Source organism: Cajanus cajan, chromosome 10 (assembly GCF_000230855.2).
Source record: "Cajanus cajan strain Asha chromosome 10, NIPB_CcT2T_4, whole genome shotgun sequence".
In the NCBI taxonomy this organism is placed as follows: Eukaryota; Viridiplantae; Streptophyta; class Magnoliopsida; order Fabales; family Fabaceae; genus Cajanus; species Cajanus cajan.
Genome location: NC_138526.1, coordinates 35,867,128 through 35,879,150, shown reverse-complemented (window position 1 = coordinate 35,879,150; position 12,023 = coordinate 35,867,128).

Genomic DNA, 12,023 nt, shown 5'->3' with positions numbered 1-12,023 from the left:
AGGTCTTGTTCATTCTTTCAGCAATACCATTCTGTTGAAGTGTCTCAAGAATAGTTTTAAGTATTCTAATTCCATTCTCAGCATAGTAATTAACAAATTCAGTACTACTATATTCACCACCATTATCACACCATTTTGAACATTAAGCATACCCATAGAGATTAACATTCTCTTTAGTCTTGGAATATATCTAACATCCTTTAGTGTCCATATTGTACCAGATAAAGTTCTAAGATTTATATCTCCCATGCCTACGATGTCTAAAACTTCATCATCTATTAGACAAACTTTGCCAAAATTCCCAGTTCTAAAATTTTTCATCAAGTCCTTGTAAGGAGAAGCATGGATAGATGCACCAAAATCCATGATCTAGGATTCAAACTTACTCTCAACACAACCGATTAATGCATCATCAATGTCTTCTTATGTTGCATTATGTTGTCATGCCTCTTTCCTTTAAGAGTAAAAAGAGTAGTACACTGGTTTCTAAAGTGACCATTTTGCTAACAATTCCAATAGGTCATATCCTCGTGAGGTTTGGACTATCCTCACTTCTTGGACTTTGATCTATCTCGCCTAGAACCTTGCCCCCTTTTAAGCCTTCTGCCTCTACCTTCTATGCTCAATAAGGAACTTGTTGGTTCTCCAACGTTTCTCCTACAAACATCCTCACCAAGGATTAAATCCTTAATTCCTTTGAAGGTCAATTTTGTAGTCCCAGATGTACTGGCGACTGTTGTGACTAGGCATGGCAATCTAACCCGCCCCCGTGGGTACCTGCCCGAACCCGCCCCGATTTAGATGGGGAAAACCCGTGTTTATCGGGTTCGGGTTTTCCCCGATTGATAAAATCGGGGGCGGGGATGTTAATACCCACCCTGCCCCCGCCCCGCTTAATAATATATTTAAAAATTATTTTTATATATATATATAAACCAAAATTATAAATATTTATATGTAAAAATTTATATTATTTTACTTTTCTTTTATTTTGTTTTAAAATTGTTCATATTTATTTAAAAGAAAAAAAAGAAGAAAAAAATATAGGAGCAGGGGCGAGGGCGGGGCGAGGAAACCCGAACCCTGCCGGGGGCGGGGATGGGAACCCAGATTTTATCTCCAGCGGGTATCGGGGGCAGGGGCGGGGGCAATTTAAATTTGCGGGAGCGGGGGCGGGGAACATAAAACCCGCCCCTGCCCCGCCCCGTTGTCATGCCTAGTTGTGACAGTTCTTGACCAACTATCAAGTAATGATGATAGTAACAATAGGGCTTGTACCTCATCATCAAATATAATATCCACTGATACTAATCTCGACAACAAGGAATTAAATTCGTTAACATGATCTGTAACACTAACACCTTCTCGCATCTTCATATTAACTAGTTGACGAATCAGAAATACCTTATTTGATATTAATGGCTTCTCGTACATGTTTGATAACGCCTTTATCAAACCATATGTCATTTTCTCGTTGATGATGTTGTAGGTGGCATTCCTCGCCAACGTCAATTTGACGACGCATAGAGCTTGTCGATCTAGCAACTCCTAATCTGTCTAAGACATCATTTCTGGTTTATTCTCGGACAAAAGGCTGGTACATCTTCTTCTGATATAGATAATCTTCAATCTACATCTTTCAAAATCCGAAATCGCTCCCATCGAACTTGTCAATCTTCACTTTCCCGTCTTCTGTCATTACTCCCACTCGCGTAAAACCCTAGGCTCTTGATACCAATTGTTGAGGATCACAAACCTACTTACACGCACAATTACAAGAGAGAAAGTAAATTCACAAGACACAAAAATTTACTTGATTCAGTCAGAATAACCTATGTCCACGACCTCACTTGATGGTATTTTCTATTTCATATTTAGGTTTACAATTATATGAGTATTTTTATAAAAGAAAATACAAGAAAATGGGTCAAACCCAATAAATCCTTCAGACTCCACATATTCAACAGATAGTTCTCATAAGCAACCCACACTTTTATGATTTTTTATTTATCTCAAATTTTTATTTTTCCAATTTCAATTTTAGTTTTATTTTTCCAGATCTTGTACCGGGTTCCATTTCAAGTTTCAATTTTTTTCGCCGGATTTTATATTGATTTATTTTTCTTGTTTATGATGTATTTTGAAGTTATTGTATTTGTTGAAGGTTAAAGTTTTGATATTTTTGTTCAAGTTTCGGTTTTCTTTTTTATTTAGATGTATGATTCTTCTTTTTCTTCTTCTATGATAGTATTGTTTCTTTCCTACTATCTGATTAGGATATTTGTAGGCAGACTTTGAAAAAAACAATTATTTTTTATTTATAAGCGCCATCTTTTATTTAAGTAAAGTTGTTTATTTTCAAATAACTCAATTTACCACATAATCAAACTCTAGAACAAGTTGTATCTATGCATTTATTAATAGTAATATATAATACAAGCAACCCACAGTAGACACGCTCTTATGAACTTTCGAAGGATGTATCATTTTCTTCTTCTTTTAAAGGGATAGCGACACTGTTGTAGTTAATCGCCTGATTTAGAACTTAATGCAACTGCAATGTATTTTCGGGCTATACGAAAAGTCTTCTCTTGACTAGTTTATATTTTTACTTTGTCCAAGTCTCACCATATAAAGATGATGTATGCGAATTAAAGCATGAAAAGACGTTAATTAACCCACAAGGTTGATATAGGATTTTTTAAGGAATTAAGATATGTTTGGTTTCATGACCGAATTCAATTCTATTTCATCTAAAATATTATAAATATATTTGTAGCATGTTTAATTATTGAGATAATTAATTTTAAGGAGTAAAAATTTGTTATTAATAGTTTTTTATTAAACAAGATTAACTCTAAAATATTTGTATTCAGATTTATAATTATACATTCAAAAATAATTTTGATAACAAATTTTTAAATATTTTATGTGAAAATTAAGTCTATGTCTTTTGTCTTTTAAATAAAATTATATTATTTTTTATTTATATTTACTTAAAATTAATTGTACAAATTCACATTAATTATAAATAAATTATATCGATACATATCTAAACAATTTATATAGATCACAAATCACATTGAATGCTTTTGGAGTCAATACCAAATAGAGTACTATATGTAAAAGGTTTTTTGAGATAAATTTATTTTAAAAAAATATTTATATGAAGAGAAAATAAAAATAAATATTTTTAAAAACTAAAATTACCTTGTTTATGAATTAATTTGCAGAGATTATCTCATGTTAAAAATATTGGGAAAAAAATCCAACAATATAAAAAAAAAACCTAAAAATACTACAACAAAGTCTTTATCGCCCATCCTTATAATGGTCGAGAAAAATGTATAACTTTCTATGACATTTTTTTACTAGTATTTAATATTTTTTAATTATCTTATTTCTAGCCGATATGAAACTTGTAAGATGAGTACAAATATTCTTTAGTTACCTTGTTTATAGTCGATGTGTGACTTGTAAAATGAAGGTTATCTTCTACTTATATATTCTTTAATTTCCTTTTTTTTTAATTGTCTTATTACCTAAATACCAACTTAAAATAGTAAGTTATAGGTCTAACTCAACCCTACAAAATAAACTTGTAAAGTGAGAGTTATCATCCACTTATATACTATTTAATTATCTTATTTCTAATCGATATGAGATTTAATTTTTTTCTAACAAATAATTATCGCTAATAGTAAATTTTGATGTGATGTAAATATATTTTTAATGACCATTATATATTAATCATTAATATTTTTTGTACTATCCGTACTCCGAAGCCGAGCTCCGAGCTCGGTACCACAGCACGAGCTGACCTCGGACACGTGCTACGTGGGATCAACTCGGCACTTAAATAGGTCGTAACCGATCTCAGGAAATCCCGGTCTAGGCGAGATTCTCTACCTAATCAAATCACAACTAATCTCGGGCCCAAGGCCCAACGCAACCCTAATATACATCAAGGTACGCGCATTATATATAAGAGATTCATACTCATACAAACCCTAACTTTGGCATCGGAGTCTCTTTTGCAGGTACCACCCCCATCTTGGAGCATCAACGTACTAGTGAAGGAGGCTCATCAATCTTACCCAGCGGATCATCCCTACCTCGGATTCCCGGTAAGTGTAACACCCAGTTTTTTTTATTTGATGGCATTTTCGTAATTATTGACGGCATTTTCGTAATTTTATTAAAGTTATAGGGGTAATTTGGTAACTTGGAACGGGCTGTTCCAAAAATGGAACGGGTCGTTCCAAGCATTAAAAATGTGTTGTTTTTGTTGTTTCAGAACGACCTTGGAACGGGCCGTTCTGGAAGCAGTACGGCCGTTATGCTGAGTCTGGAAGAAGAACGGGTCGTTTCAGAGGGAGAACGGGCTGTTCTGCTAAGATTGAGAACGGGTCGTTCTGGTTTCAGAACGGGCTGTTCTGCTTTTTGGGAACGGGCCGTTCTGATTTTGGAACGGGCCGTTCCAGTTGAGAAATTTGCCCACGTTTGAAGGCTCCGGAACGGGCCGTTTCGAAATCAGTACGGGCCGTTCCGGGGACCCCAAGATGCCTATAAATAGAGACTGGGGGGTGAAAAATTATAACTGAGTGAAAAGTGAAAATTCTAGAGAGAGAGGGAGAGAGAGAGAGAGAGAGAGAGAGAAAGAAAGAGAGGGAAAGAAAGAGGGAATCTAGAGGAGGAGGTTCTGCTCAAGTTTTAGTTCCTGCTTATTCAGGTAAGGGGGAGGAGAACCTTATCTCTTTAAAAATTTTATATACTACTATTTTTATTTATTTATGTTATTTTTTATGTATATTTATTTAGTGGGGTGTCCCTAACCTCATTTATTTGCTTAACCTTTGATTATTTTTGTCTATAATAATTATTGAAGTGTTCATATTTTATATTGTTTCATTATTTTATAATGATTGTCATTTTTATTTATATCATTGGTATTCTTAATATATTCTTTTTACATAGATATATTTATGGTAAATATATTTATAATCAACTATGTTATAGTTGTGATATCTTGGACTCGTTTTGTTATTATTTCTTCACGTATTTATGAAGATAAATATTGTTCTATGGCCATAGAAGATAAAGTTTGAATTATTTGTAGCTGGAGGTTTGACCTTGGGGATTTAAATGAGTAAAGAATGAAGGTGGAATATCCTATTGTTGGTTAAGGTGAAATATCCTTTTATTGGTTGATATTTTGATGATGCTCATTTATCCTGACTAGTCACTACAAGTATAATTCAAATTTTATTGTATCATGAAAATCTAATATATGATCTTTATATATATATTATATATATATATATGTTTAATATTGATTATAAATAATTCTTTATATTCTTTTGAATTATTGTATTTATTGGATATTGTTCTTACTCCTCTCTTTTCTTTGTTTTTTTTAAATTAAATATATTATAAAATAGATGGATCTACTTGGGATTCCAGAGCATTTTATAGTGATTATAGTTGTTGTCTTTCTTGGAAGAAATTGGAATGTGGAGGCTATTTGATGAATCTATTATAATTGTTATTGTAAATTTATTTCTATTATCAATGTAAAGTTTGTAATAGAAGTGAAAGAAAGAAATATTGTGTATAATAATACATTATTATAAATACTTATGTTATGTATTAAATTCACAAAATATTCTGTTTCTTTATCTTTATCCATAAAAAAAAATATTGTTAACGATATATTTGCGAAAATATTATATAAGAAATATATAATTATTATTATATAAATTGAGCGTTAGAATCGTGCGTTACAGTAAGAACATTTGGCGCCCACCATGGGGCCGATCAAAACAGCTCTTATCGGCCACGCTTAAGGTTTGCACCAGAAGTCATAGCAGACGCGCAACAGATGACCCAGATCATCCATCTACCATGGATAACGAAGCAGCATTGAGGAGGCTGATTGATCAGGTCGAACAGATGCGGCAACAACACGACGTCGATCTGCAGAACATGCGTGCCAAGCACGAGATCGACCTAGCCGCAATGCGAACCGCTAATGAGGCTGACCTAGCGGCTCTGCGCACGAAAAACGAGAGGATTCGTGCTCAACTCCTGCGGCGACACTCTGATCACCCCCCTCATACGAACAACCACAATGAGGAAGAGAAGCACTCAGTCCCTCAACCCCGGACCGCGACTAGGATACCGACTCAACAGCCTGCCACGCATCGGTCTCACGCACCGACGCACAAGTCGGCCCACGAAGTCAGCAAGGCCCCTACTCATGTCGTAGGAGACCAGGCAACCTTCTGCCGCCACCCTTTTGTGGATGGCATCATGGAGACACCACTCCCTCACGGGTGGAAACCTCTCCACCTCGATCGCTACGATGGCACGACGGACCCGGATGAGCACATCGACCTGTATACGATGCAGGTAAACCTCTACACTAACAATGACGCTATCTTGTGTAGGGTTTTTCCAACCTCGCTCAAGGGGGCCGCGCTCAACTGGTATACCCAACTGCCTGCCGAGTCCATTGATAGTTTCGGCACTCTAGTCAAAAGGTTCACAGCGCAGTATGCGACGAGCCGACCTCACCATGTCACTTCAGCCGCCCTGGCTAGTCTTAGACAAAACGACGACGAACCACTCCGGGCGTTCATGGAGCGATTTGCCGCCACCTCGGTTAAGATCAGAAAACTGAATCCCGAGGTCACCCTACATGCCATGCTTATGGCACTCAAACCCGGGTCATTCGTCGACAGCCTATGTCGTGAGTCTCCTCGCGACATGGACGAGCTTCGCGCCCGCGCTACAGGCTACATCCAGATGGAGGAACACTCCGCTTTTCGTGACTAGGTTTGCAGAAAAGGACCAGCGAAGCCAGAACAGGGGCACAAGGATAAAATCAAAGTCAACAACGACAGCTAGTTCAAGAAGTCGACTAGGGCAAACAGAGGGGGGAGATATGACTTCTACACTCCCCTGAACGCACTCAGAGTCCACATCTTGGAAGAAGCCAGCAACAACAACCTACTCGCCCTTCCACTACCAGGTTACACTCCCAACAACCCGACAAGTCCAAGCATTGTCGGTACCACAGGAACCACGATCACACCACAGAGGAGTGTCGCACGCTCCGGGACCGTATCAAAGAGCTCATCCAGGTAGGTCACCTCGGCCAGTACGTCCAGCGATAATAGGGTCACCGAGGTGGCTATGGTGGTCGGGGACGGGGCAGAGGCTGTGGTTCGGGAGCTCGCACGGACCAACCCTCTAGCTCCCAACAAAATGCCAGCGGCACAGTGCAAGCCGAGATAAGCCAAGAGACAGGGACAGACCCCTTACGGGGAGTGATTAACACAATCGCAGGTGGTTTCGCTAGGGGAGGTGCCAGCAGCTCGGCCTGGAAGAGACACGTACGGAATATCAATTGCATCCACTCTACCACCTCGGCCTCGCACCAAAGCTCACCGCGGATCTCTTTCTCTGATGAGGACTACGCTGGTGTCAGCCCTAACCAAGATGATCCCATGGTTGTCGTCGTGGAAGTCGCCAACTGGGGGGTACAGAAGACACTCATTGACCAAGGGAGTTCGGCCGACATCCTGTACTGGCCGACGTTCCTCAGGCTAGATGTCCCCCATTCTTTCATCCAACCTCACACGGAGCCCCTAGTCGGTTTCGCAGGAGAGCGAGTTCACACTTGGGGGTACGTAGACCTACTGACAACTTTCGGAGTACCTCCAGACACAAGACGGGTCATGGTTCGGTACCTCCTCGTGGAAGCCAACACTTCCTACAACATAATCATCGGGAGGCCAACCTTGAATCAGCTCGGAGCAGTGGTATCCACTCCACACCTCACCATGAAGTTCCCCGGAAATGACGGTAAAATCATCTCCATCAAAGCAAATCAGAAGACAGCTCGGCAATGCTACGCTGAGAGTCTGAGGATCTCCTCATCTAGCAAGAAAAGCAAGAAGGACTCCCCTACGAACTCGGAGCGCCACACATCTTAAACCCTATTTCAATTAGTCTTGTACGAACAAGTCGTGCACTCTTTTCCCGCCTCAGTCCTTCATCCCGAAAGAACAGAGAAACGGGTTTTGGCTGAGAGGGTTTTTAATGAGGCACACTCACATAATAAATAAAATGACTCATTCACTTAAATTCATTCTCCTTTCGCATTATTTTACGCTTTATATCAACTCGAGGTCGAGTACGAACCTTTGCAAGACTTAAACAATGAAAATCCGAGTCGAGTTCGAACCTCGTAATGAGTAATGATCAACTCGAGGTCGAGTACGAACCTTTGCAAGAGTTATATAATGAAAATCCGAGGTCGAGTTCGAACCTCGTAATGATCAACTCGAGGTCGAGTACGAACCTTTGCAAGAGTTAAACAATGAAAATCCGAGGTCGAGTTCGAACCTCGTAATGATCAACTCGAGGTCGAGTATGAACCTTTGCAAGAGTTATATAATGAAAATCCGAGGTCGAGTTCGAACCTCGTAATGATCAACTCGAGGTCGAGTACGAACCTTTGCAAGAGTTATATAATGAAAATCCGAGGTCGAGTTCGAACCTCGCAATGATCAGCTCGAGGTCGAGTACGAACCTTTGCAAGAGTTATATAATGAAAATCCGAGGTCGAGTTCGAACCTCGTAATGATCAACTCGAGGTCGAGTACGAACCTTTGCAAGAGTTAAACAATGAAAATCCGAGATCGAGTTCGAACCTCGTAACGATCAACTCGAGGTCGAGTACGAACCTTTGCAAGAGTTATATAATGAAAATTCGAGGTCGAGTTCGAACCTCGCAATGATCAACTCGAGGTCGAGTACGAACCTTTGCAAGAGTTATATAATGAAAATCCGAGGTCGAGTTTGAACTTCGTAATGATCAACTCGAGGTCGAGTACGATCCTTTGCAAGAGTTATATAATGAAAATACGAGGTCTAGTTCGAACCTCACAATGATCAACTCGAGGTCAAGTACGAACCTTTGCAAGAGTTATATAATGAAAATCCGAGGTCGAGTTCGAACCTCGTAATGATCAAATCGAGGTCGAGTACGAACCTTTGCAAGAGTTATATAATGAAAATTCGAGGTCGAGTTCGAACCTCGCAATGATCAACTCGAGGTCGAGTACGAACCTTTGCAAGAGTTATATAATGAAAATCCGAGGTCGAGTTCGAACCTCATAATGAGTAATGATCAACTCGAGGTCGAGTACGAACCTTTGGAAGAGTTATATAATGAAAATCCGAGGTCGAGTTCGAACCTCGTAATGATCAACTCGAGGTCGAGTACGAACCTTTGCAAGAGTTATATAATGAAAATCTGAGGTCAAGTTCGAACTCATACGAGACATACCCAAAATCTGAAATGAAGACGTCAAACACATGTCTCACAGCGCAAACGGGAAAAACCAAAAAGTGCAAAAGGCAAAAGAAAGCGAGAAGGCAAAAAGACAAAGAAAAACATATATACATACTCAAGCAATAATCCAAAGTTCTATACTTGAATTCCAAACAAAAAGTAAAACAGAAAAACATTAACTAAGCTACAACAAAAATGGCCTACACAGAGGCGTTCTTGCTGGAGCTGCCCTCGAGGTCGTCCTCTTTACCAGCTTCCCAAAGCGGACTACCTTCTCCACGTGCATGGCAGAGAAGTCGAACCCCGGGGCGAGAAGCCTTGCCTGGCGAGCTGCCTTGAGGAAACCCCGCTTGTGTTCAACCACGATAGATCGTTCGGTTTCCTCCAGCTTCTTCTCCAGCGCCTCCCTCGCTGCCTCCTGCCTTGCCAGCTCAGCTTTCAAGGTGGCGACCTCCTCCTCTTTGCCGCCAATCACGACCTCGTCGCAGAGACGCTTCTCGGCCACCGTCGCCAGCTCACTCTTCAGGGAAGTTACTTCATCTTCCAAAGAGCGAACCCGACCACGGGAAGACGTCACCTCATCTTCGAGGAAGCGCACCCGACTTCGGGACAAGGAGGCCAACCCCCGCAGCTCGCCCACCTGAGAAGCATAGTTCTCGTTTGAGCGTAGAGCAATCTCCATGGACTTCTGCACCCTCGCAAAATCCCCCCTCGCAGCTCAGAGCTCGGCATTTAGGACCTTGTGCTCCTCTTTAAGAACCTTATTCTCCCCCTTCAAGACCTTGTTCTCGTCCCTCAGGGGTTGAACTCGGCCCCTTAGTCTGGCTAGGTCCTCCTACTGCTTGGACCACTGAGGCTTCCAGTGGCCCATAATGGCCATAGCCCTCTGCAGAAGGACCTGGGCGGCGTCAAAGCTATCCACAGGCCCGACCTCATCTATCAGCCCCTGGTCTTCAGAGCTTAGCGAGCCTGGAGGGAAGAACTTCTCAGCGGTCACCCCCGCGCTCCATAACGAGTCCATGTCAGCCGAGGTGCTCACATGGTCCAATCGCACCTTTAATAGGCCCTTCCTGAAGCAGTGGGCTATGTATCAACTCCGGGAAGCCCCCTGCGACGAACTGGACGGCGGCGTCGTAGCTGCAGGGGTGGACACGGGAACCTCAAGACTCGGCCCTTTGCCACGAGCCTCGGCAGAGGCGGAAGCCGGCATCCCCTGCTCGGCGGCTGGAAAGTCCACGATAGGAACCTCCGACCTCGCCTGCGAAAACTAGCACCATGTCAAAAAAGAGAAAAAACAACATACAGGAAATCACGAAAATCAGAGAACACTACTTACCTCAGCAGCATGGGCAGCCTGCTCGGTGGCTGGGGCCGCCACCTCGGCAGCTTGGGCAACCTGCCCAGCAGCCTGGGTCGCCGCCCAGCATCTCCTGCCTGCAGAAAATGCCCCTAGGTCAGAACACAAAAAAGAACAATAGAAGACATCAAAAATTCGAAGAGACAAGGTACTCACCACCTCGACAAATTGAGCAACCTGCTCGGCAGTCTGAGCCATCCCCTCAAAGGCCACCTGAGGGACCCCCTAGGGCGGTGGACTCTCGGTAAGGTCCACCGCACCAGCGTCGGCAGCCTTGGAGGTTACCTCCTCGACTTCCGGAGGGGCAGAGGTCCCCCCGACCTCCTTCGTTCCCCTCTTTCTTTTTCGGTTAACTTTCAGGGGGGAAGCATCTTCCTCTCGAGGCTCGGGGACCTCGAGCTCGGTAACATTGTAGCGATACTTTAGCTCACGCCACAAGTTCTTCCCCATGATACCTACAGACAGGAAATAAAACACATCAGCAAAGGGAATTTACACAAACTCCAACAAACCACCAAAAAACAAAATACTCACTCTCCAAGCCCCTCTCCTTGTACGCCGAGTTCGCAAGCGACAGAACGAGCTTGCAATCCAGCGGACGAGGAAGCGCGGCGAGGTTCTCGATGGCGGCCGCCTCCGAAGCCGTCAGCTTCACTTGGCCCACCCCATGAAACCTAGACGGTCGGGGGCACCAATGGAAGGGAAATCTCGGCAGCCTGCCGAAGTAGAATGCCCCGTCTTCCAATGGGTCGACATTCACAAGAGCGACTCGGAAAAACTCTTGTTTGAAATTTTTGTACGAATGGGAGTAGAGTGTAAAACAACCCCCATCCCTACTCCCACTCAGAGATAGTATGTCGTATGGCAGAACGCCTACCTTCAACTGGTAAAAATGAAGGAAGACGGGAAGAGACACCTCTATCCCCAAAACTGTACACAGGACTTGAAAAGCCCTAAAAAAACCCCAACTATTGGGGTGCAACTGGCAAGGAGCCGAGTTGACAAAGTTCAAAATATCACACTCGAACTGAGTGAAGGGAAGACAGACACCTAAATCCCTAAAAAAATAGTGGTACATATAGAAATGGGGAGGGTCGGTAGACTTCCCCATGTACACGCCCTCATCGGCCTGACAGGGCTCAAGCCGGATCATCCGGGAAATGGAAGGGTCACAAACCCTACACGATCTCGGGATCCCATTTACCTCAAGAAAGGACCGAAAAACGCTCTGGACCCCCGCCATCTCACGCTTGAGCCAGTCGTAGCCAGGGATGCCTGGCTCCAGGCCCCGGGGCGGAGGTG